Below are 26,884 nucleotides of genomic sequence, written 5' to 3' on the forward strand. Positions count from 1 at the left end.
GATACTGATAAATGGCAGGACTGTGCTAGATTAGCTGATGAGTATGTTTTAATCCATAAGAATAAATTTCCTCAAGGCAGAATTTTTAAGAGGAAAAATAATATGGAGACTCAAGGTAAATCAGAAATTAAATCAGAGGTTAATGAGAAAGGTAAGGAGGAAGGAAAACCTGTGAAGGAAAGACAGTTTGGTCTTATTTGTAACTATTGTAAGAAATTTGGCCATGTAATAGCTAACTGTTTTAAACTGAAAAAGAAAGAGAAGGAAGCAGTTCCAGATGCTTGTGTGCAACATACTGAAGCACCTGTAAAATTACAGGGTTTGGTAAACACAAATGAGGCTTTGTTAGAGTCTGACCAAGTTAGAAAGGGATATGATCATTTTATAACTGAAGGGTTTGTATCCTTGAAAGAAGGATCTACTCTGGTGCCAATAAACATCCTTAGGGATACTGGAGCTTCTCAATCACTGATGTTAGACAGTGTGTTGAAGTTTAATGAAGAGAGTGATACTGGTGAGGTAAATTACATAAGAGGTGTTGGGAGTGATTTTATGCCTGTACATTTACATAAAGTAAATTTAAAATCAGGGTTAGTTACAGGATTTGTTAAAGTAGGATTACAGCATAGCTTACCTGTGAAGGGTATTTCTTTATTGTTAGGTAATGACTTGGCAGGTGGACAAGATTTTCCTGAAGTGCATTTGACAATGGAGCCAGAGGAACCAGAGATGAATTCTAACACAGATTCTTCCTGTGTTGTGACTAGAGCTATGGCTAAAAAAATTGATGTGCAGAATGAGGTTGTTACTCATGACTGTTCAACTCAGGATTCGAGTTTTGAGGATGTGTCAGAGACTTTCTTACCTTCTTTGTTTGAACAAGATTCTGGGAGTAAGTCTGACTATGAAGATTTATCTCTGTCTCGGAAGGAGATGATAGCAGAGCAGAATAGAGATCCTGAGATTATAAAATTAAGGGAACAAGCTTTACTAGATAGTGAAATTGAGAAGGTGTCAGTAGGATATTACTTGGAAAAAGGAGTGTTGATGAGGAAGTGGAGGTCGCCTACAATTCCTGCAAGTGAGGAATGGAATGTTGTTTACCAGGTAGTTGTTCCTAAAGTTTATCGAAATGAGATTTTGACTTTAGCTCATAGTGTGCCTTTAGGTGGACATCAAGGGGTAAGGAAAACTGTGGACAAGATTTTAAAACATTTTTACTGGCCTGGTCTAAGAAAAGATGTGGCGATGTTTTGTAAAACGTGCCATACTTGTCAAATTGTGGGTAAACCAAATCAGGTTACACCAGTAGCTCCATTACAACCTATTCCAGCATTTGGTGAACCGTTTTCTAAAGTTTTTGTAGATTGTGTTAGCCCATTACCAAAGACAAAAACTGGTTATCAGTATTTGTTGACTATCATGTGTACTTCGTCTAGGTTTCCAGAGGCAGTACCACTTAGGAATATAAAAGCTAAAACTGTGACAAAAGCTCTTATAAAATTCTTTACTTATTTTGGATTACCTAAGGAAATACAAACTGATCAAGGCAGTAATTTTATGTCTGGATTGTTTCAACAGATAGTTTATAAATTGGGAGCTAAGCAAATCACTTCATCTGCATACCATCCAGAGTCACAAGGTGCCTTGGAGAGGTTTCATTCTACCCTCAAGAATATGATTAGGACATATTGTGTGGAAAATGAAAGTGACTGGGATGAGGGTATAAACTTACTTTTATTTGCAGTAAGGGAATCGGTACAGGAATCTTTAGGTTTTAGTCCATTTGAACTTGTGTTTGGGCATAGAGTTAGAGGACCTTTAGCTTTATTGAATGAACAGTGGATTAGTAAGGAAGTACACACTAATTTATTGGACTATGTTTTGAAATTTAAGGATAGGTTACATAAAGCTTGTAGCTTAGCCAAGGAAAATTTAAAGTTGGCTCAGGAGAAAATGAAAACTTGGTATGATAAAGAAGCTAGGATGAAGATGTTTAAGCCTGGAGATAAGGTGTTGGTTCTTTTCCCAGTGCAGACAATTCCTTTACAAGCTAGATTTCATGGTCCTTATGAAATTGTGTCTAAAATCAATTATGTGGATTACGTAATAAAAACTCCAGATCGTAGAAGGTCAACACAACTTTGCCACATAAATATGATTAAACCGTATTTTGGGAAACAATCTGATACTGTGACTGTTGTGGTTAGTGAGAATGAGTTTGATTTAACTAGGAATATGATAGATGATTCATCTGACATTCATTCTAAATCCAACATTGTTTCTGTTAGGTTACCAAATTCAACCATTCTGGAAAATATGGATGAGAAATTAGTACATTTACAGCTAGAGCAGAAACAACAGATGAAGGAATTAATTTTTAAGTATAAGGATTTGTTTCCCGATGTTCCGAGAAGGACTACTATAGCTTCACATGATGTAGATGTTGGAGATGCCAAACCTATTAAACAACATCCATATAGGATGAACATGGAAAAATGTGAACTTGCTGAGAAAGAAATTGAATACATGTTAGAGAATGATATTATTAGACATTCTAACTCGAATTGGAGTTCGCCATGTGTTATGGTGCCAAAACCAGATGGTAGTATTAGGTTTTGTACGGACTATAGGAAGGTGAATGCTGTAACGAAAACAGATGCATATCCAATTCCTAGAGTAGATGATTGTGTAGATAAAGTTGGAAAAGCAAAGTTCCTTACAAAGATTGATTTATTGAAAGGGTATTGGTGTGTTCCATTAACGGACAGAGGTAGTGAGATTTCTGCATTTGTAACTCCATCTGGGTTATATGAGTATAATGTTCTTCCATTTGGGATGAAGAATGCCCCAGGTACTTTCCAGAGGATGATTAACTCTGTGATTCAGGGATTGAAAGATACTGATGCTTATATTGATGATTTAGTGACAGGAAATGATGCTTGGGAAGCACACATAATTGCGGTGGAGAAATTGTTTGAAAGGCTTTCAAAAGCTAACTTAACTATTAATTTAGCTAAGAGTGAATTTGGACATGCCGCTGTGACTTACCTTGGTTATGTTGTGGGTCAAGGTAAGGTAGCTCCTGTTCAGGCAAACGTTCGGGCAATTTTAGAGATTCCCACTCCAACGGGGAAAAAAACTCTTAGAAGATTCTTGGGAATGGCAGGATATTATCGAAAATTTTGTAAGAATTTTGCTAATGTTGCCCTTCCATTAACTAATCTTCTGCAGAAGAATGTGAAGTTTGTGTGGACAGTGCCTTGTCAAGAAGCATTTAAAAAATTGAAAACAATGATATGTCAACAACCTGTGCTTAAGGCACCTGACTTTGAAAAACCTTTTTCATTAGCTGTAGATGCTAGTGATGAGGCTGCGGGAGCAGTATTAATGCAAAGGAATGAGGGTGATGAGGTTGATCATCCAGAAGCTTACTTTTCTAAGAAATTTAATAAGCATCAAAGAAATTATTCGACAATAGAGAAAGAATTGTTATCTCTTGTTTTAGCTTTAGAATATTTTGAGGTATATGTTGGTACAACTCAAAAACCACTTATTGTTTACACTGATCATAATCCGTTAGTTTTTCCGAGTAAGATGAAAAACAAAAACAAAAGATTATTAAATTGGAGTTTGATGTTACAAGAGTACAATATTGTGATAACTCACGTTAAAGGTAAAGATAATGTGGTTGCTGATTGTCTATCTCGATGTTGAATGTATAGTGTAACTTTTTTTTATGGAGTGGTTTTTTTTTATTGTAACACTCCTACTGTATTGTGAGTTGTAAGCTGTTATGTGATGGTATTGTATATTGTGTGTTATAATATTTACACTTTTGTTTTTCTTGTAAATAATTTTTGAAATTTTTGTTCTTGTCAGACCAAAAATGTTTTTTTTGGAGGGAGGTGTTACGTACTCGTGACACGTGACAGTGGTACCCTTGTCACGTGACTGGGGTTGAAGCTATACTGGACTTGAGGTAATGGTCTTGTGATGGTGGAGTGACGTCATTTTCCCGCCAATAGAGGTCATGTGACAGTTTTTTTTTACAGGTTATAAAAGGAAGACCCACCCTGTGGGGAGGGGCAGTTCGTGGCTGGATTTGCCATGTTGACTTCATGCCACTGCGTGATTTAATGTGATGATGCAGTTTAGTTGAAAAATGAAGTTTTATCTAATGCCTAAAGTTTAAAAGGTCATTGCCAGCAGTTTCTTTACAATACTGCTAGTGGAGAGTGAAGATAAAAGTTTAGGAAGTTAAAGATCGAGGAGAATCAAATTTCGACAGTGGATTGGGTTCGACCTTGTGTGATCCTCATTCGGAAGGATTTCGTTGACTGTTCTCGTGTTAATCTCTGCGGGATAGCAGGAGATTGAGAATAATGTGGAAGAAGAGGTCAGTGCCTTTAAGCCGTTACGTTTCATAAAATTCTACGTGGGAAGAGTTCGACGCCGGGGATTGAAGGAAAACGACGTGGAAGAGAATTTAAATCGCCTTAAAATGTCTCTCCTTTTAAATGGACTGTGAGCATTTTGAACTTTTCGGCATACCGCTTTAAAGACACTGTTTTTTTTCAACATCGCTTTAAGAACTGTTTTTGCTGCGTCGCTTTAAGAACTGTTTGAGCTGCCGCACAACAGGTGTTTTTCCGGTTACGTTAGTGTTTGTTTACTTTTGGGGGGGTTTGTTTTCAGTGTTTAATAAACGTGTTATTTGTTATAAAAACCCTGGCCTAACTCACATATATTTATTGTTGCCTGAATACGTAACAGTATACATACATATATATAATCTGATCATCCATGATTAATTATTTAAATGAACAAGAATGCTTAATGAATATGCATACACCTTTCATTAAGCTTTCTTGTTCATTTAAATAATTCATTACAGGTTATACGTATAAATACATGAATTGTATATGACTCATACTATCACATGATACATGCCCATCTCACTTCAAAGTAAACTCAAAGTTAGAACCCTCGTTTTGGATCCCTGTCTCTTCCTTTGTCTTAGTTTAATGTTATAAAGTTACAAAACATAACAGGAAAGAGGGGAGGAGGGAGGAGGAAAGGAGGGGAGGTGGGAAGGTGGGTAAGTTGGGAAGAGCGGAATACAGGAGGACGGGAGGAGGGGAGGGGAGGTAGATGGGATTAGGCAGAATATGTTTGGCATGGACTAGATGGGCTGAAGGGCTTTAGTACTCTATGTCATTGATAATAAACCTGATCCTGATCCCCAATAAGAGACAGTTGAACCACCTTTCCTTGGTATGACCATTGCCGATTTTCCACATTATTATCCTGGGGAGATGGTTCCCATTGAGCAGAAACTCAAATAGAGCAACAGCAATAATACCGTGGCTACAACAGCAGGTCAGACGCTGACTGACACATCTCCTGATGTTCCAAAGACATCACCATCCACAAAAACTGTCAGGAGCACGTTGCTTGGGTGAGTTTAGCTCTAGAAAGACTCAAGGAGCTCAAACTACCAGGACAAAGTAGTCCACCTGAATGGGAGCCCTTACATCCCCAATATTCAGTCCTTCCACCAGCAGCGCACAGTGACTACAATGTGTACCACCTACAAAATGCACCATAGTCACTCATCACAGTACTCCTCCACTACCAGGCAGGGCAAGGACAGCTGGCACATGGGATCTCCCCCACCTGCAGGCTCCCCTCCAGGTCTCACAACAGCCTGATTTGGAAATGTATTGCTAGTTATTCTTTACCATTGACACTCTATCCTGGATCTCCCTGCTCAACAGCACTGTGGGATGGGATCACCTTTACCAGAAGGGGGTTTGAGATGGGGGCTCATCCCACCTCCTCCAGGTCAGTTCAGGGTGGGCAGTAAATACAGCCTTGATCCCAAGAATGAATTCTTTAAAGCGGTCTTTAACCCCGTTGCTCACACACACCTACTGTACTTTATATATACTTGTTCCAGTGTGTTTTCATTTTGCCTTTCCATTGATTTTGTTCAGCTCCATACCAGGAACGATTATCAGACAGTCCAGGCTTCTGGTCAATTAGCACCTATGTTCTCGTTATTAGCCATTAACATTTGGAAAGATTACAACAAGAAAGGTTAAGGTCATTCATCACCCTCTTCAATTCTTATTTTCTTCTGATAGGCATATGAAAATGATTTTTACTGTTGTTCCAGCGAAATGGAATCTGTTCTCTATTTCCTATTTCAATGAGACTTTCAAACTATTTCTGCTTTATGAATTATTCTGAAGGTGCTCTTTGAAGGTATATTTCAGCAATCAGCATGTTGCCACACATTATTCAAGCACCAATGTGGTTAACCTTGGTGGAAACATCACTTAAGGACAGAATTCGGGTTTGCAACAATCACTGGCATCAGAGTGAGACACAGCCTGGAGAAAATCCCACAATGTTTTAAACCACGGGAAGGGGGTGCAGAAACACTAAAGGTCTCTCTGGAAGTGGCATTGTCAGTAATCAGGGTTGTGAAGAAGGCTTTTGGCATGCTGGCCCTCAGCAGTCAGGGTACTGAGTATCAAAGTTGTGAGTTTATTTTTTTTTCAGTTATAGGAATATTATTTTCAGTTTTAGTTTCCCTGTTACAAGAAAGATGCCATTAAGGTAGAAAGAATGCAAAAGAGATTTATGTGAATGTCACTGGGTCTTAAGGGACTGCGTTATGAAGAGAGGTTGAGCAGGTCAGGATTTTCCTCATTAGAGTGCAGGAGAATGAATAAAGATGTATAAGATCATAAGGGGCATAGATAATCTTCTCCCCAGAACTGGGGACAGGTTTAAGGTGGGAAGGGAGAGAATTAGTACAAACAGGCGGGACAACGTTTACACCCAGCAGATTGGAATGAGGGCCAGAGGAAGTGGTTGAGGCAGGTATAATGAACAACATTTAAAAGGCATTTGGACAGGTACGTGAATAGGAAAGGTTCCGGCCCAACTTTGAGCCAATGGGATCAGCTTAGACGGGAACTTGGTTGGCATAGATCGGTTGGGACACAGGACCTGTTTCCATGCTCTACGACTCTCTGATTCTGAGTGCTTTGGTATGTGCACAACTGTGTCACTGAGCTAAATTTCTGTCATCAAGTGTGCTGGCTACTTAGTACTTATTTTGTCCCCTTTCTCAGACTTTTACACTTCCTTGGCCTGACTGCTCCCTAAACCCCTGGTCCATCCTGGTCATTCTTTCAACATAGTCCTTTCTTCAGTCCAGCTGTCCCCTGCGACCAACTCCTTCACTGGTCAGGGTGCGACCCCTCAGTCAGCCTTGGCCCAGCTCCTCCTCAGGTCCAATCTCTGGAGCTGGTCACTTGCATCCCACAGCCTGGTCAATCCCTCAGTTTGCCAACTTCCTCTCTCTGGACTGCTGATCGCTATATCATGCTGAATTTTAATCTGGCTGATAACTTAACTTGTAGGGTAATAGTCATTTAACTTGGAGGCATAGAGCCATAGAGCACTGCAGTCCAGAAACAAGCCCTTTGGCCCATCTAGTCCATGCTGACCTAGTCTTATGTCTCATCTCATCTATCTGCACCCAAACTAAAGCCCACTATGTACTCTATACCTCTGTCATCCATGTCCCATCCAAACTTCTCTCAACAGTTATAATTGAATCCGCATCTACCACTCCTCCACCTGCAGCTCATTCCACACTCACACAAAGTGAAGGAGTTGCCCTTAAATATTTAATCTTTCACCCCAAACCTATGGCCTCTAGTCTCACCCAAGTTTAGGGGGAAAAGCCTGTATGCATTCACCCTATCTATACCCTCATAATTTTTAATACCGCTATAAAATTGCCCTTCCTCTTCCTGTGCTGCAGGGAATAAAGTCCTAACTTATTCAACTTTTCTCTATAACTCAGGTTCTGGTCCCAGCAACATTCTTGTAAGTTTTATCGGCACGCTTTCAAGCTTATTGATAGGTTCCATGTTCAGAGTACATACATGTCACCATATACAACCCTGAGATTTGTTTTCTTTAAATCCAGGAACTGTAATAGAAACAATGAAAGTCTGCACCCAACAGGGCAGACAAACAAGCAGTGTGTAAAAGATACAAAACTGTTCAAATACAAAAGAGAAGAGGAAGAGGAGGAAGAAGAGGAGGAGGAGGAGGAAGAAGAGGAGGAGGAGGAGGAAGAAGAGGAGGAGGAGGAGGAAGAAGAGGAGGAGGAGGAGGAGGAGGAAGAAGAGGAGGAGGAGGAGGAGGAAGAGGAGGAGGAGGAGGAGGAGGAAGAGGAGGAGGAAGAGGAGGAGGAGGAGGAGGAGGAGGAAGAGGAGGAGGAAGAGGAGGAGGAAGAGGAAGAGGAGGAGGAAGAAGAAGAAGAAGAAATTAACCATGGAAGACTTCCTCACCATCTGCATAGACTAGATGTTGACAAGAAAGCGTCAAACGCCTGGCTCAGAGTTGGAGACCTCTTCCCAGAATCAGAGGGGAAACTGCAGCGGTTTAACTCAATCTGATTATTTACACAGGCACAATCAAGTGGCAAATAGCATTCACCAAAATCTTGCTTTAGAACTCATAAAAAATATTTCCTTACTGTAAGTATAAGCCTGATCCAGTTTTAGAGTTATTATAGCCAGGGGGTGATAATGAGGACAAGCTCCCACTACCTATTAAATGCTCCCGATGGCGTGTGCCTTAAATTGCCTCTGACAACCAAATCAGGCTCCTGGCCTTCACGTGTGGCTTAGACTCTAAGCGCAGCAGAACTGTTTCTACTGACAGGAGAAGGGGAAAAAGTGGGTTACTGACACCTCAAAACCAGTCACTTTGGGCAGATGGGGCCCCTCAGCCATTGTTGGCAGCTCAGCCAGGAGAAGGAAAACTGATCTCAACCCTCTGCTCACTCAGGGGGAAGGCTTCGGGAGTAAACCCGGGGGAGAAATCCGGAGCTAGAGTCCCTAAGGGAGTCCCACACTGAGTTCAATGCTGACTGGCAACTCCTGTGACACTGCTGGTGCCAAACTTTGGGTTCATCAGATGTGTGGAGGGGGGAGCTTGCTACATGGGCAACAGCTTGCTCTCCATATCGTACTGCCCTGGCTTGCGTATCGAGACAGCCAGGACGCAATATCCATGGTCAACTCTGACCAATGGAGGCCTCACCTCACCTACAAATTATCCTATGACTGATCCATTATTACAGATAGGAAAATGCATAATAACTATCCAGGTATAATAATACAGGATAAACAAGCAAAAACAACTTACTGAATAGCTGCAGCCATTCCAAACACACATAACTTAAAGAAATTAATATGTGAAAAACACCAGAAATATGTTCAATTAAAAGAGGAAATTAAAAGACTATGGAACATGAACAGGGTATACATTGTGCCAATCTACAACTGGTATCATCCCAAAGTCACCACACAATAGCATTAAATAATTAGGCCGACACAGCAATATCTATGTAAATCTCCATGAAGCCACAATACTAAACATCACTGGAATAGTCCGAAAGTTCCAAGCAATTGAGAAATGAGTGTACCTCAGGTTTTACCAGCTTGAGCTGAGAAAAAATGCAATAATAATAATAATATTAATAATAATAGCAATAAATAAGCAATAAATATTGAGAACATGAGATGAAAAGTCCTTCAAAGTAAGTCCATAAATTGTGGGATCAGTTCAGTGATGGGGCAAGTGAGGTTGAATGAAATTATCCCTACTGATTAAAGAGCATGATTATATGTTCCTGATCTTGGTAGTGTGAGTTTCAAGGGTCCTGTACCTTCTCCCTGATGGCAGCAGTGGGAAGAGAGCACGACCCATGTAGTGGGGGTACCTGATGACGGATGCTGCCCTCCTGCGACAATACTCCGTGTAGATGTGCTCAGTGGTAGGGAGGGCTTTACCCGTGATGGACTGGGCCGTATCCACTACTTTTTTGTAGAATTTTCTGCTGAAGGCAGACAGACAGACATACTTTATTGATCCTGAGGGAAATTGGGTTTCGTTACAGCCGCACCAACCAAGAATAATGTAGAAATATAGCAATATAAAACCATAAATAATTAAATGATAATAAGTAAATTATGCCAAGTGGAAATAAGTCCAGGGCCAGCCTATTGGCTCAGGGTGTCTGACACTCCAAGGGAGGAGTTGTAAAGTTTGACAGCCACAGGCAGGAATGACTTCCTATGACGCTCAGTGTTACATCTCTGTGGAATGAGTCTCTGGCTGAATGTACTCCTGTGCCTAACCAGTACATTATGGAGTGGATGGGAGTCATTGTCCAAGATGGCATGCAACTTGGACAGCATCCTCTTTTCAGACACCACCACGTCAGAAGCACATTGGTATTTCCATATCAAGCTGTGATGCAGTCTGTCAATGTACTCTCCATGACACTAGAAATTCTTCAAAGTTCTAGCAGTCATATAAACTCTGAAGGAAGTACTGCTGTGCTATCTTCATAATGGTACTTATGTACTGGGCCCAGGCAGGTTGTCTGAAATGATAACACGGAGGAACTTAAAGTTGCTGATCCTCTCCACCTCTGGTCTGTCAATGAGGATTGGCTCATGGACCTCTGGTTTCCTCTCCTGAAATCAATAATCAGCTCCTTGGTCTTGCTGACATTGTGAGAGGTTGTTGTTGTGGCACCGCTCAGCCAGAATTTTCAATCTCCCTCCTATATGCTGATTTGTCACCAGTTTTGATTCAGCCAATGGCAGTAGTGTTATCAGCAAAGTTGAATATGGCAGATTGCTTAAACACACAGTTATAAGTGTAAAGCAAACAGGGCAGGGGCTAAGCACACAGCCTTGGGGTGCACCTGTGCTGATGGAGATTGTGCAGGAGATGTTGTTGCCAATCTGAACTGGTCAGGGGGTGCAAGTAAAGAAATTAAGGATCCAATTGCACAAGGAGCTATTGAGACCAAGATCTTGACTAGTTTGAGGGGATGATAGTATTCAATGCCTAACAATAGTCGATAAAGTCTCACAGGGTTGGTGAATGAAGAATTAGAGGGTATAGGTTTTAGGGTAAGAAGCAAGAAATTTAATAGGAACCTGAGGGGTTATCATTTTCACCCAGATGTTGATCAGTATTTGGAACAAGCTGCCAGAGAAAGTGGTCGAGACAGATAAATTAACAATATTGAAAAGACAGCTGGACAGGTACACTGATAGGAAAGAGTTAAAAGGAAATGGCCCAAACCTAGTAAAATGTGGCTACCTTAGATGTGAACTTGGTTGGCCGAAGAGTAATAGAGTCTTACAGCACATTTCTGTGTTGTATAGCTCTGTAACTCTTAAGTACATGGTCCATCAGCTCAGCCTCTAAAAAGTCTTATCCAGTTGATTGATTTTAGATTTTTGTTGTCCAAAGTATAATTAGAAACCTGTCTTTGGCATGTCCTCAGAAGACTGCAAAGTCAGAGGCACGGGAGTTCAAGTTAATGGAAAATGTTCATCGCAAATTGACGCAGAGAAAGACAATGCAAGTGCCTGAGCAAGTATCGGAGGGGATGATATAGGGTGGGGGAAATTGATTCCAAGAGCAAGCCAGCACAGGATACAAAAATCACAGTTAAAGCTTCTATAGATATATAAAAAAAAGAGATCAGTTAAGGTACATACTGGACCCTCAGAGAATGATGCTGGCAAATTAGCAATTGGCAGAGACGTCAAATAAATATTTTATTCAAACTTGATGATCAATTGTGAGCTTCATGAGGACTGGGTAGCCACCTTCTGCTTCAGTTTCTTACTTCTTATTTGATTCCTTTTCAGTTTCTAACACAATGGTCTACTATTAACGGAGTAAGGTAATCGTTCTGAATATGGAGGTACAAACCCCATTTCCAGAAAAGTTGGGATATTTTCCAAAATGCAATCAAAACAAAAATCTGTGATATGTTAATTCACGTGAACCCTTATTTAACTGACGAAAGTACAAAGAAAATATTTTCAATAGTTCTACTGACCAACTTAATTGTATTTTGTAAATATACACAAATTTAGAATTTGATGGCTGCAACACACTCAACAAAAGTTGGGACAGAGTTAAAATAAGATTGAAAAGTGCACAGAATATTCAAGTAACACCGGTTTGGAAGACTCCACATTAAGCAGGCTAATTGGTAGCTGGTGAGGTATCATGTCTGGGTATAAAAGTAGCGTCCATCAAAGGCTCAGTCCTTGCAAGCAAGGATGGGTTGTGGCTCACCCCTTTGTGCCAAAATTCATGAGAGAATTGTTAGTCAGTTCAAAAGGAACATTTCCCAACACAAGATTGCAGAGAATTTAGGTCTTTCAACATCTACAGTACATAATATTGTGAAAAGATTCAGAGAATTCAGAGACATCTCAGTGCGTAGTGGGCAAGGTCGGAAACCACTGCTGAGTGTGCGTGTTCTTCGAGCCCTCAGGCGGCACTGCCTAAGAAACCGTCATGCTACTGTGACAATTATACCCACCTGGGCTCGGGAGTACTTCAGAAAACCATTGTCACTTAACACAGTCCATCGCTGCATCCAGAAATGCAACTTGAAACTGTATTACGCAAGGAGGAAGCCATACATCAACTCTATGCAGAAACGCCGGCGAGTTCTCTGGGCCCGAGCTCATCTCAGATGGACCGAAAGACTGGAACCATGTGCTGTGGTCAGATGAGTCCACATTTCAGCTAGTTTTCAGAAAAAACGGGTGTCGAGTTCTCCGTGCCAAAGATGAAAATGACCATCCTGATTGTTATCAGTGAAAGGTGCAAAAGCCAGCATCTGTGATGGTATGGGGGTGCATCAGTGCTCACGGCATGGGTGAGTTGCATGTATGTGAAGGTACCATTGACTCTGAGGCGTATATTAGGATTTTAGAGAGACATATGTTGCCATCAAGGAGACGCCTCTTCCTGGGACATCCATGCTTATTTCAGCAGGACAACGCCAGACCACATTCTGCACGGGCTACAACAGCGTGGCTTTGTAGACACAGAGTGCGTGTGCTTGACTGGCCTGCTGCCAGTCCAGATCTATCTCCTATTGAAAATGTATGGCGCATCATGAAGAGGAGAATCAGACAACGGAGACCACGGACTGTTGAGCAGCTGAAGTCTTATATCAAGCAAGAATGGACAAAATTTCCAATTGCAAATCTACTACAATTAGTATCCTCAGTTCCAAAACGATTAAAAAGTGTTATTAAAAGGAAAGGTGATGTAACACAATGGTAAACATGCCTCTGTCCCAACTTTTGTTGAGTGTGTTACAGCCATCAAATTCTAAATTTGTGTATATTTACAAAATACAATTAAGTAGGTCAGTAAAACTATTGAAAATCTTTTATTTGTACTTTTGTCAGTTATATAAAGGCTCACAGATTAACATATCACAGATTTTTGTTTTGATTGCATTTTGGAAAATATCCCAACTTTTCTGGAAATGGGGTTTGTAGATAGTGCACAGAATTCAATCTACTATTAACGAAGTAAGGTAATCGTTCTGAATATGGAGGTATATGCGGTGCTGAGGGTTTAATGACAAAGGGTCACAGTGTCAGAAATGAGCATAATGTAATGTTTATTGTAGTACTATATGGTGACAGTGAAATGGTGATAGGTGTACCTTGTCTATACTTCATGCCTTGCTCTTCCGTGAAAGACCTTTACAGTTTCCCAGTCTACTTTTTTCCATTGTTAGGCCTTAACGATGGCCCTTGAGGCCAGGCAGGTAGAAACTATAGACTGTATACTCTCCCTTCACTTTTGACCTCCAAAGTATGAGGAGTTTTCATTTTGGGATCAAACGTAAGGAGACAGTAAATGCAGGAACCTTAACAGTATTGATGTACAGAGCAATCTTGAGGTCTAAAGCCACAGCTCCCTGGAAGTGGCTGCCCAGGTGACTAAGGCATATGGCGTGCTTGCCCTTATTGGTCACGGCGCTAAGTTCAAGAGCCAGGAGGTTACTGTATGTTGCAACTTTATAAAACCCTGGTTGGGCTGCATCTGGAGAATTGCATTTAATTCTGGTCAGCCTAAGAAGGAAATCAAAGCTTTGGAAAGGTTTACCAGGATACTGCCTGGATTAGAGGGCATGCGTTTTAAGCAGGGGTTGGACAAACTTGGGTGGTTTTTTCTGGAGTGGCAGAAACTGAGAGGAGATCTGACAGAAGTTTATAAAAAATGTGTGAGGCAAAGATAGAGTAGACAATGTTTATCTTTTTCGCAGGGTTGAAATGGCTAATAGTAAAGGGTATGCATTTGAGGTGGGAGAGGCTAAGTTCAAAGGAGATGTGCAGGGCAAGGGTTTTTACATAAAGATGTATGCCTGGAGTGGTCATCAGAGAATATATGACAAGAGATGTTTAAAAGGCTCTTGGACAGGCACATGAATGTAAAAAGAATGGGGGGGGGGGAGGAGGTTTAGACTTTACATAAACAAAGGAATTAGTTTAGTTATTTCTAGTAATTACTAGTTAAATTAGTTCAGCACAACATTGTGGGTAGAAGGGTCTGCCACTATACTGTACCGTTCTATGTTTTCTAAACTAAATTGTAAGATAGATTATTTAAAACTGCTATAACTGAATGCCTGTTTGATTGTTGTGTTGTTGAGAAACAGGGCTACTTGCTGAGAGAAAACAATATGAGCCCGTTTATAGAAGCAAGAACAGAATGTTCCTCCATTCCAAGTCCTTTTTTTTAATAAAAGTAAGATATAAGTAATTAATCAAAACACATACATTTTAATGAACAACAGCTAGTAACTTTTTTTAAAAAGACTGCCTGATCTCCATCCAAGTTTTGATGTTGAATCCACTTTTGTCCCATAGATGCTTGGAACTATACAGCATAGAAGCAAGCTCTTCTATGCAAGTGACTTATGCTGACCAAGGTGCCTATCTAAAGCCATCTGATTTGCCTGAGATTAATCCCTCTAGACCTTTCCTATCCATATACACGTCCAAATGTTTCCTAAACACTGTAATTGTACTCATCTCCAATACCTCCTCAGTTCCATACCAACCACCCTCAGTGAAAAAAAAATCCACTCTTACCTGCCCTCGAGTTTGAGACTCCTCAAACCGAGGGAAAAAATCTGCAACTATCTACCCTACCCATGTCCCTCATAATTTTACAAACCTCCATAAAATGACTTCTTTACCTCCTTCACTCCAGGGAAAACATTTCAGCTTTCCTGTCAGTCCTAATAACTCAGGCCTATCTTTTCTGACAACATCTTTGTGAATCTTTCCTGCACCCTCACTAGCTTAATCACATAGAGTGGTGATCAATACTCCAAGTACAGTATAACCAAACCAAAATGTTGGAGGAACGCAGCAGTCCAGGTAGCTTCTATAGAAAAGAGCAACCAGTCAATGAGGAACTTCCGATAATTGACCCCTCTCCTTTACCATTTCCTATTTTCTCACCTTATCTCCTTACCCGGCCATCACCTCTCTTTGGTGCTCCTCCCTCTTTTCTTTCTTCCACGGCCTTCTGTCCTCTCCTATCAGATTCCCCCTTCTCCAACCCTGTATCTCTTTCACCAATCAACTTCCCAGCTCTTTACTTCACCATCTCCCCCACTCCCAGTCTCACCTACCACCTTGTACTTCTTCCTCCCCTTCCCCCACCTTCTTACTCTTCTTCCTTTCTAGTTACGATGAAGGGTCTCCGCCCCGACGTTGACTGCTTACTCTTTGTCACTGATGCTGCCTGACCTGCCGAGTTCCTCCAGCATTGTGCAGATGTTGCTTTGGATTTCCAGTATCTGCAGGTTTTCTCCTGTTTGCAGTCTAAGCAGTGTTTACACATGGAACTGGAACTGGATTATCATTGTCACAGGTAATGAAGAGCTTACCTTGCATACAGGCCAATTCTTTACACAGTGCATTGTGGTAGAATGAAGTAATAAAGAACAGAATATTGTGTAATGGCTACAGTGACAGGGCAGTGCAGTAAACAATAAAGTGCAAGATCATAGCAAGGTAGAATGTGAAGTCAAGAGTCCATCCTGTCACACTAGGGAACCATTTACTGGACTTGTAACAGTGGGTAGAAGCTCCTGGGCTATGTTTTCAGGCTTTTGAATCCTCTGCAATGTTTTGCACAATTGGGACCTGAGAGAGTCTGGGACCAAGGGGCTTGGCTTCAGAATACAAGGACAGGTTTGCGGAGGAGTTTCTAGAGCTAGAGGATGGTGAATCTGTAGAACTTATTGCTACTGATGACTGTGGAGGCCAAGTCATTGGGTATATTTGAAGTGGAGGTTGATGGATTCGTGATTAGAAGGGGCATCAAAGGTTATGGGGAGAAGACAGGAGAATGGGGTTGAGAGGGAAAATAAATCTGCCAAGATTGAATGGCAGAGCAGATTTGATGGACTGAATGGCCTAATTCTGCTATTTGTCTTATAATCTTATGATGATGTTGCAACTCTTGCACTTAGTGCCATCACAATTAAAGACAAGTATGCCATACGCCTTCTTCACCATCCTGTCAACCTGCTTTTGGTTCTGGATTTGAAGAGTGAAAAGGTTCTATTTCTGTCCTAGACTTGCTTTGATTTTCCACTTCCTGCAGTCTCCACTGGGCTCATCTTTTCTTTAGAGTGGTTTCTATAGACACACTTAGTTCATGTCCAACAGAGATGATTGCATCTACAGGAACACCAGACTTTGTCCCCAACCTTCAACCAAACATCACTTGCCTCTGCAGATTCCACCTGCCACCTGTTTGAGCTTAGCTTGTCGAAGAGCTAACTCATCACAGAAACATCTCTGGTTCAGGAAAGCAGCTCCACACCACATTCAGGCATTATCCACACAAACACAAATCAGTGGAAAGCTCCCTCAATCTGCCCATTAAACTTAAATTTGGTTACATTTCAACTTAGAAACAAAACACATTTCTGATGTAGAATCTTGACCTGAAACATTAACTTTGTTTCTCCTTCTATAGATGCTGCCTAACCTGCTGAGTAGTTCTGGTATTGTCAGCTTCTATTTCAAATTTCCACTATTTGCAGTTTTGTTTTGATTTTTTTCCTGGTAAAATTGGAAGTATGTCAGTCCTCTATGTTGTCTGTTCAAAGCCTCCCTGGGCAAATACCATACCTTTTACATTGAATATTCAGAGACTCCTATGGCAGGTGCAACACAGATACAGGGTGCATTTTCCACTATTCTGTCTGTTCACAGTGTCCTAGGGCAGGTAAAACACAGGTTAGATACAGGGTGGTTTTCACTATACTGTCTATTCAGAGACTCCTGGGGCAGGTAAAACACAGATTAGACATAGTGTGAATTTTGCTCTGTACTGTCTGTTCAGAGACTCCTGGGGCAGGTAAAACACAGATTAGATATGAGGTAAATTTTCATCTATTCTGCCTGCTCAGAGAGTCCTGGGGCAGGTGCAATACAGGTTAAATGCAGGATGAATTTTCCTCTGTACCATCTGTTCAGAGACCCCTAGGGCAGGTAAAACACAGTTTAGATACAGGGTGAAATGTTCACTATACTGTCTGTTCAGAGAGTCCCGGGGCAGGTACAAAATGAGTTAGATCCATGGTGAAGCTTTTACTACACTGCTTGTTTAAAGGCACCCTGAGTAGGTACAGGGCAGACTTGATGTAGAGTAAAGCTCTCTCTACACTGACCAAACAATTTGCCCAAGACAGGCATGCCAATGTGACAGATTCAAGAAAAATCTGCTGGAACTTTGAAATGAAGAACATGACACTTTCTGGAAATCTGACTCTAAGGATAACGCTGGGAAAGCCCAGTAGGTTAGGCAGCTTCTGTAGAGAGAGAAACATTGAGTTGCATCAGAGTGGTAAAAGACTGACATCCCCTTCCTGAAGTTCATAATCAGATCCTTGGACTTTTATTGAAATACAGCACAGAACAGATCCATACTGTCCTTCGAGCTACGCTGGCCATCAAACCCCGATTTAGCCCTCACCTAATCAAGGGACAACTTTACAATGACCAATTAACTTACCAACCAGTACATCTTTGGACAGTGGGAGGAAATCAATGTAGCCATGGGAGAATGTATAAATTCCTTCCAGGCGGAGGAGGGAATTGAACCCAGGTGGCTGGTACTATAAACCTTTGTGCTAACCACTATGCTACTGTGGCACCTCAAATAATGCTAATTAAATTCAACATGTAGTGCAAAAACAGGACAAAAATAGCAAACTAGAAGTGAGGTAGTGTACATTATGTTTTGTAACTTCAAGACATTAAACTAGTTGGAAGAAAAACAAGGGAGCCGGAACGCAAATCTAATTTGTTCTTTACTTTAAGTGAGGTGCACCATATCATGTGGTAGTGTCATGATGTATGCAACTCACATATTGTTAAATGTAACCATAATGAATGACATAAACAGCTAAGAATAATTAACAACAATATACTTACAAGGTTATTCAAATGTTGCTACTTTCCGTGCCTTGTAGTATTTTGTCTGTTTGTTATGAGGCCAAGTTGCTAGCTCAGTGCTCAACCCAGCACGAATGGGAAGCATTCAAGGAGCCAGCTGGTTTTGAACCCAGGACTGCTTGCTTTGAATTCGGGTGTGGATACCACTACACCACTGGGTGGCATATTCAAATATTACTGACAAATTAAATACTCAACAGTGTATATGGGTTCATTTTCCAACAGAAATCTGAGGACTGATGTGAGTTCCTTTGAATTTCCCTTCCTGAAGTTCACAATCAGTTCCTTCATCTTACTAATTTTAAGTGCAACATTGTTGTAGCAATGCCACTGAACTGGCTGCTCTATCTCACTCCTGTACAACCCCTCGTCACCATCTGAAATTCTGCCAACAATAGTTGTGTCATTGGCAAATTTATAGATGGCATTTAAGCGGTGCTTAGCCACACAGTTGAGTGCAGAGAGAGGAGAGCAGTGGGCTAAGCACACATCCTTGAGGTGTGTCAGTGTTGATTGTCAGCAAGCAGGAGATGTTACACTGACTGTGGTCTCCCGATGAGGAAGTCAAGAATCCAGTTACAGAGGGAGGTACAGAGGCCCATGTTTTGGAGCTTGTTGATCAGTACTGAGGGTATTGAACACTAAGCTGTAATCAGTAAACAGTAGGTATTGCTATTGTCCAGGTGATTCAATGCCGAGGGTAGAGACAGTGAGCTTGCGTCCACTATAGGCCTATTGTGGCAATTGGTAACTTGCAGTGGGCCCAGGTCCTTGCTTAGGCAGGAGTTGATTCTGGCCATGACCAACCTCTCAAAGCACCTCACCATAGCTGATGTGAATGCTACTGGGCGATAGTCATTGAGGCAAATCACCCTGTTCTCCTTGGGCACTCGTATAATTTTTGTCCTTTTGAAGTAGGTGGAAACCTGTGACTGCAGCAGTGGGAGATTGAACACTCCCACCAGTTGGTTGGCACAAGTTTTCAGAGCCCCACCAGGTACCTCATCAGGGCCTGATGTCTTGCAAGGACTCACTGTCTTGAAAGATGGTCTGAATCAGAGATCACAGGGTGATGGTTTCCTGCAGGTCTTCGCACAGGTTTATTTTTATTCTTCCTTTCAATTCGTGCGTAAGTGGCACTGAGTTCATCTGGGAGTGAGGCATCACGGCCATTCATGATGCTGGCCTTCGCCTTGTAGGAAATAATGACCTGCAAACCCTGCCAGAACTGATGCACATTCGATTCCGTCTCAAAAGTCAATCGGAATTGTTTTCTCACTCGCAAAGTAGCCTTCCATAGGCTCCATTTAGACTTCTTGAACAGTTCTGGATCACCGGACTTGAAAGCCTTCAGAAGACCATTTTCTTGGTTCATCCACAGCTTTTGGTTTGGTTATGTCCAGTATGTTCTTGAAGGCAAACACTCATCCATACAGGCCTTGATGAAATCGGGGATGAATAAAAATATTGTAAAAAGGAAAGAAATCGGGGGTAACTATGACATGTTCATTCAGATATTGAATATTAATATAAATCCCTGAATATAGTCCAGCCCACCAACTTAAAGCAGTCCTTTAAGTGCTCCTCTGCCTCCCTTGACCATACCCTCTTGGTCCTCGCCACTGATGCTGCAGTGTTTAGTGTCTGCCGTTACACTGGGAGTAGAAGTACAGCCAGGTGATAGGACTTTCCAAAGTGTGGACGTGGGATGGCTTGGTTAGTGTTCTTGATGGTGGTATAACAGTAGTCAAGTGTGTTGGCTCCTTTGGTTCCACAGGTGATATGTTGGTGGTAGTTGGTCAAGCTGGTCTGGTTGAAATCCCCTGCAATGAATAGGAAAGCATCTGTTTTGTGACCTCTGACCGTAGTGTTCTGCTATCCCGGTGCCTAGTTAACATGGGCCAGGGGTAGAATGTACACCCTACCAGGATGTCGGCAGAAAGCACCCTGGGCAGGTAAAGTGGATGACATTTAACTGCTCGGTGTTTCAGGTCAGGTGAGCTGGACTGAGACAGAACTGCCACGTCTGTCCACCACGATGAGTTAATCATGAAGCCTATTCTGCCTCCTCTACCTTTGAAAGACTCAACTGACCTGTCTTTGCAGTGGATGGTGAAGCCCTTAGCTGTCGTGCTGTGTCTAAAATGGTGGGCTGAGCCATTTTTCTATGAAGCAAAGTGCACAGCAGTCCCTGATGTCCCTATGGCACTGCAATCTTGATCTGAGGTCTTCAATTTTATCCTTAGAGACTATTTTCAGCAGCAGTATAGCGGGGAGTTGGGGTCTAAGACTCTGCGTTTCAAACTCACATGCAGACCAGCATACTTTTCTTAAAGGAAAACTGCACTTGTGATCTGAATCTGCAGTCCGGGGGCTGCTGATTTTAAGGATCAGTAGATTATTTTACTACTTTAAAATGATGTTGCTTATTCATTAGTTGTCCTAAATGGAAATATTTAATGATTGATTTGGAGCTGCACACACAGTCACCACTTATCAGCACCGTTTTGAGGACGAGACTCTGCACTTCCTTGCAGTCTTGGACAGGGTGGATGCCATCAAGCTGTGATGCACCCAGGTAAGATGCTTTCCATGATGCATCAAGAAAAACTGGTGTAAGTCAACGGGGACGTGTCAAAGTTCTTCTGCCTCCTGAGAAAGCAAAGGAACAAGTAAGCTTTTTACACAGTTGGACTAGGGCAGGCTATTGATAATGTTCACTCCTCACAATCTGAGCACGGTTGATTTAAAGAGAAGCACGCGCACCACCTCTTCCTGAAGCCAAAGACCAGCTGTTTTGTTTTGCTGATACTGAGGGGAAGGCTGTTACCAGCATGCCATATCACACGGCCAGTGTGGACAGCAATGGAGTTACACTCAGTCGTATCAGACTCCGCAGCACACTGTTGGTCAGGTGGTACAGAGCACATCAGGTAGAGATGCTGCCTCACAACTCCTGTGACACAGGTTCTATCCCCACCCTGGGCACTGCCCGTGTGATGTTAATTGGCTGGTGCAATATGGTAAAGTGAGGGAGTCAGTGGGGAGAATCAGGCAGGATTGGTGCAGGCGGGAGGAAGATGACTCGGTGACTTGTGCCATGTCAGGTGAAACCATGAAGAGCTGCGGAAGAAGGTGGGGGCCACAGCAGGAAGAGTGGGCCTCTCCTTTCATCACAAGTTTGAGATGATCCCTTCCCCACCTGTAAAGGACCGGGCATTCGGCTTGCTATTAATGGGGAAAGCTTAGTCAGTACGGATGAACTGGGTCAAAGAGCCTATTTCTGTTTTCAACTGGATCTTCCATTCTCAAAGCTTGGGCATGGTTCCATGAGGTAAGTGCACCACCTCATATGCCTGAATATCAGGATGCTTGACTCTACACAGCATTATAACTGATCTTAATCGAAACACAAGAGATTCTGCCGATACTGGAAATCTTAAGCAACACACACAAAATGCTGCAGGAACATGTCCTCTGGTTCACTACCTCTTTCCCTTTGTTCCATGGTCCACTATTCTCTCCTCTCAGGTTCCTGCTTCTTTACTTCTTCACCTATTCCACCTATCACCTCCTAGCTTCTCATCCCATTCCCTTTCATTCCCCTCCCTTTCCCTACTCACCCACCTTCCCCCTCACCTGGACTCACCCATCAGCTGCCAGCCTGTACGCCTCCCCCTTCTCATTCGAGCTCCTGCTCCCTTCCTTTACAACCCCAGAGAAGAGTCCCAGCTCAAAACATCAATTGTTTATTGCCCTCTGTGGATACTACCTGACCCACTGAATTCTTACGGCATTCTGTGTGTGTTTTTAATTTAAATGTAAATGTACTTCCCTGACTATGAGAGTCCAGATTAGGAATGGATTCAGCAAGTCCCAGTGGAAAGCTTCGTATTGAGCATTACCCTGGTTTATTCAGACTAATGATTCCCAAGACACTTTTCCCCTTTTGTAAAGCAATGTACCAGATCAGTATTCAGCATTCTGCTGTTCTGAGTGCTTTGCAGTCTTCTGCTTTGTTTTCTGATTAATCTAATCACTCCTCTCAGGCACCAAGCTCCTATTCCTTCATTGTTGTTGTTTCCGAGCCAATTTTCTGTTCACTAATTGGTTGCTGGTTATGTTTGGCTCCATGCATTTCACCTGCAAGCTGTCAGACTGGTGTGAAACATTAATACTGGAATTAATTGAAGGTGCAACATCAAAAAAATATAGTGCCAGAACTATATCTGCACCTGTCTCTGTTTACACTGGGATGCAATGATTTCCCTCCCGACTTTGTATTTCTTTTTTTATCAAGAATTGAAATATCTTGAGTAAAAGAAAATTAAAGAACTGCAGATGCTGAAATTCTGAAATAACGAAAAAGCGGGAAGGCTTTTGGCACGCTGGCTTTCATCCGTCAGGGCACTGAGTCTAAAAATTGGGACATCATGTTGCAGTTCTGCATGGCATTGCATTTGGAATATTATGTTCAACTTTCAAGTTCAAGTTCAGATTTAATTATTATTCAACCAATCATGAATATAGGTGATCGAAATAGCGTTCCTCCATGACCAAGGTGCAAAAATGCAAGGTGCACAGCACATGACTCATAAAACAAATACCACGCGTGAATTCAGGAAAACAACGGTCAAAAAAAATAGTCCGAGTGTACAACTTGTTCTTCCACCAACCGAACACCAGAGAGCAGCACTGAGTGAACACTGGAAGGGGCAGCCCCCAACCCAGAATGGATTCCCCAAGAGGTCTCTCTCCCTGCTGTTGGAAAGATGTCCTTAAGCTGGAAGAAGTGCAGAGATTTATGTGAATGTTGCTGGGACTTGGGGACTAAGTTATGGAGCAAAGTTGCACAGATTGGGACATTTTTTATAAAACCATAATACCATTGACTTAGGAGCAAAATTAGGCTATTGAGACCATTGAGTTTGCTTTGTCATTCAGTCATAGCTGAGTTATCTTCTCCCTCCACCATATTCTCCTGCCTGCTCTCTGTTACCAAGTTGAAGTTCAAGTTAATTGTCATTCAACTACAGACTGTACACCTCCAAATGAAGCAATGTCCCCCCGGACTAAGGTGCACAACACAGTACATATAACTCACACACAACAGATGAAGTAAAATTGCCAGGAGAGAATGAATAAATAATACACTTATCAAGGGCAGTTTATCCACCAGCTTCTGAAGATTGATCATACTGAGCAATATGTGAACAGATGATGTAATTACGATAACATTTCTGTGAAAGAACAAATCTACAGTCTGGATATTGAAGTGTTTGATGTAAGTTTATGCTCACAATATGTGCCATGTGAGTTCAGCCACGCCATTTCACTCATTGTCCACTTTCTGCCTTCCCAATGCAATCCTGATGCTGAGCATAACGTCATACACACTAACATCGCGAGAGTCCAGACTCGACACCCCAAAGCGTTCATTGCAGTATCGGGGGTCTTCAATCATGTTTCTCTCTTCAGAACCCTACCCACCTTGAATCAGTTTGTCAAGTGACATTCAAGAGAAAATAAAGTTGGATCTCCTGTCTGCAAATGTAAAAGATCCACCCAGGTCCACAGCTCTTGCCCCACTTGGAAGATCAGATCACAACCTGGTTCACCCTGTGCCCTTGTATAAGCCCAAAGTACAGCAACAGCTAGTTGCCACTAAGATAGTAAAGAAATGGTCTCCAGAGGCCGGGGCTATCGAGGCTTTGAAGGGCTGCTTTGAGGTTACTGACTAAAATGAGTTTTCTGAACCATATGGGGAGGACATTAACGGGCATCACTGGCTTCATCAAGTTCTGTGTGGACACTTTAACTCCGTCAAGGACTGCTTGCTGCTTCCTTACCAACAAACCAGGGTCACCAGTGATTTAAAAGCTCTTCTCAACCACAAAAAGAGAGCCTTTAGATCAGGAGACAGGGAGGAATTGAAACATGTGCAGAGGTGCTAAAGGAGAAGATCAAAGTGGCTAAAGAGGATTACAGGAGAGAGCTGGAGAACAAGCTTGGGCAGAGTAGCACATGGGAGGTGTGGAGAGGCATGAAGAACATCACGGGCTTCAGTCAGCCTCACTGTAGAGCCTCGAAATACAACCATGAATTGGAAAATTAGTTAAACCAATTCTTCAGTAGGTTTGACAATTGCCCTCCTGTTTACACACCCTCAGAACACCAACCCAGTTTCCAAGGCAACCAATGCTCCCTCAGCACCAATGCCTCCCCTCCTCCCTCCTCCAGTTCAACATGTGGATGAACAACACAGGCTACCACTGTCTACATTCCCTCCTTGCCCTGTACCTACCATCCACATGTCCACATACCAACTGCTATTGTCTTGATCTTCACCTCCTCCCAGCCCCCACCTTCCACCAACTCCCCAAATATCGTGGACTCATCTTCACTACTGAACAGGTGAGAAGGGCTCTGGGGAAACTCAGACACGGCAAAGCATTGGGACTGGATGGTGTGAGCCCCAAGGTCCTGAAGCAGTTTGCTGAACAGTTGTGTGGAGTTCTCCAGCGCATTTTCAATCTGAGTCTCAGCCTGGAGAGGGTCCTGACTGTGTGGAAAACATCATGTGTGGTTCCAGTACCCAAGAAGGGCCAACAACAATGACTACCGTCCATGGCTCTGAACTGACACATCATGAAGATTCATCCGACCCCTGGTCAGATCAGCCCTCGATCTCCTGCAGTTTACTAGGAGCACTGTGGAGTTAATGCTGACATCTACCTGCGGAACAGAGCCCACTCCCATTGGATAAGTGGGGTAGCACTGTGAGGATCATCGTTTTTTTTATTTCTCAAGTGCCTTTTGTTATGATATGGCAACAATGAATATAGAATCGAGACAGGTTTTTTTATAAACTAATAAAACATTTATTAAACACTGCTCAATTAAAAAAACAAAAGTAAACAAATGACTAACTTAACTGGAAGTTAACTGCTATATGGCAACTCGAACAGTTCTTAAAGCGATAAATGCAAAAGTCCAAATTCGACAATGTGACGTTACTGCTGATCCTAGCCAAAATATGCCTTGCCCGAAGGATTTACGATGAAGGAAATAAAAATGGCTTAAAGTCACTGACCTTTCCTTGGTGAATAACCCTGCTCCAGCCCTTTCGCTCTTATAGCAGGGACTATCTCGGATGCAGGTTACTATCTCTTCCAAATGAGGATTCAATGAGGTCGATCCTGTTTTACCGACGATGACACCAACATTACTCGATCCTTCGGGTCTCCGTACTTCCATAAATCTTCACTCTCCGACTGGACTGAACTGGCAGCGTTTGGTGAGACTGCCAGCAATAACCTTTGAGACTTAAGACAGAAAGTAAAACTCCACTTTAAAACAAAACTGTGTCACGAGATGATACGCAGCGTAACGGAGTACCTGACGAATTAAACCATGAACTGACCTGCATCACAGCAAGGCTTTCCCCTTTTATACCTGTTGAAACAGGCCATCACATGACCTCTCACTGGCGGGAAAATTACCATCACAAGATCATGACATCATGCTCAGCAGAGACTCAATTACATCATGGTCATGTGACAGTCACAAGATACCCACGGGGTATGTAACACTTCTATACCATACAGCCCTCAGTGCTGGGGGAAAAGCTCTATTCAGTGCATGGAGCTGGTGATGGACTTTAGGAAGGCTAAGCCTGTTCTGCTTCCTGTTACTATTGATGGTGAGTACGTGGATGTGATGAGAACCTATGACTAACTGGGGGTGCCCCTGCATGACAGACTTGAGTGCAGCACCAACACAGAGGTTGTGTACAAGAAGGGCCAGAGTCACCCTTACTTCCTGAGGGGACTGAGGTCCTTTGGAGTTTGCAGGCCTCTCCTTCACATGTTCTACCAGTCTGTTGTCACCAGTACAATCTTCTATGTGGTGGTGTGCTGGGGCAATGGCATCAACATGGGTGGTGCCAACAGGCTGAATAAACTGATTAGAAAGGCTGGCTCTGTTATAGGAGTCAAACTGGACACACTGGAGGCTGTGGTAGAACAAAGGACCCTGTGGGAAAACCTTGGCAATTCTGGACAATATTTCTCACCCTTTGCATGCCACCTTGGCTGAACAGACGAGCACTTTCAGTAATAGACTGAGACAACTGCGCTGTTCCAAAGAGCACTATATGAGGTCATTCTCACCCTCGGCCTTTAGGCTCGATAATGAGTCAATCTATCACTGGGGAAGTGATGACCCCTCTTGTTAGACTGTTTGTGGTAACTTTTTTTTTATTCTTTCTTACTTCTCTTCTAATGTTTGTATATCAGTACAGTTGTAATGCCACTGTGGCACTGTAATTTCCCTTGGGATCAATAAAGTATCTATCTATCTATCTTAAATGCTGAACAGAAGTCAATAACAACATTCTGGCATATGAGGCACCATTTTTCTGGAGGATGGAGTAGAGGGCAAAGGCTATGGCA

This window comes from Hemitrygon akajei, chromosome 6 (genome assembly GCF_048418815.1).
Source record: "Hemitrygon akajei chromosome 6, sHemAka1.3, whole genome shotgun sequence".
In the NCBI taxonomy this organism is placed as follows: domain Eukaryota; kingdom Metazoa; phylum Chordata; class Chondrichthyes; order Myliobatiformes; family Dasyatidae; genus Hemitrygon; species Hemitrygon akajei.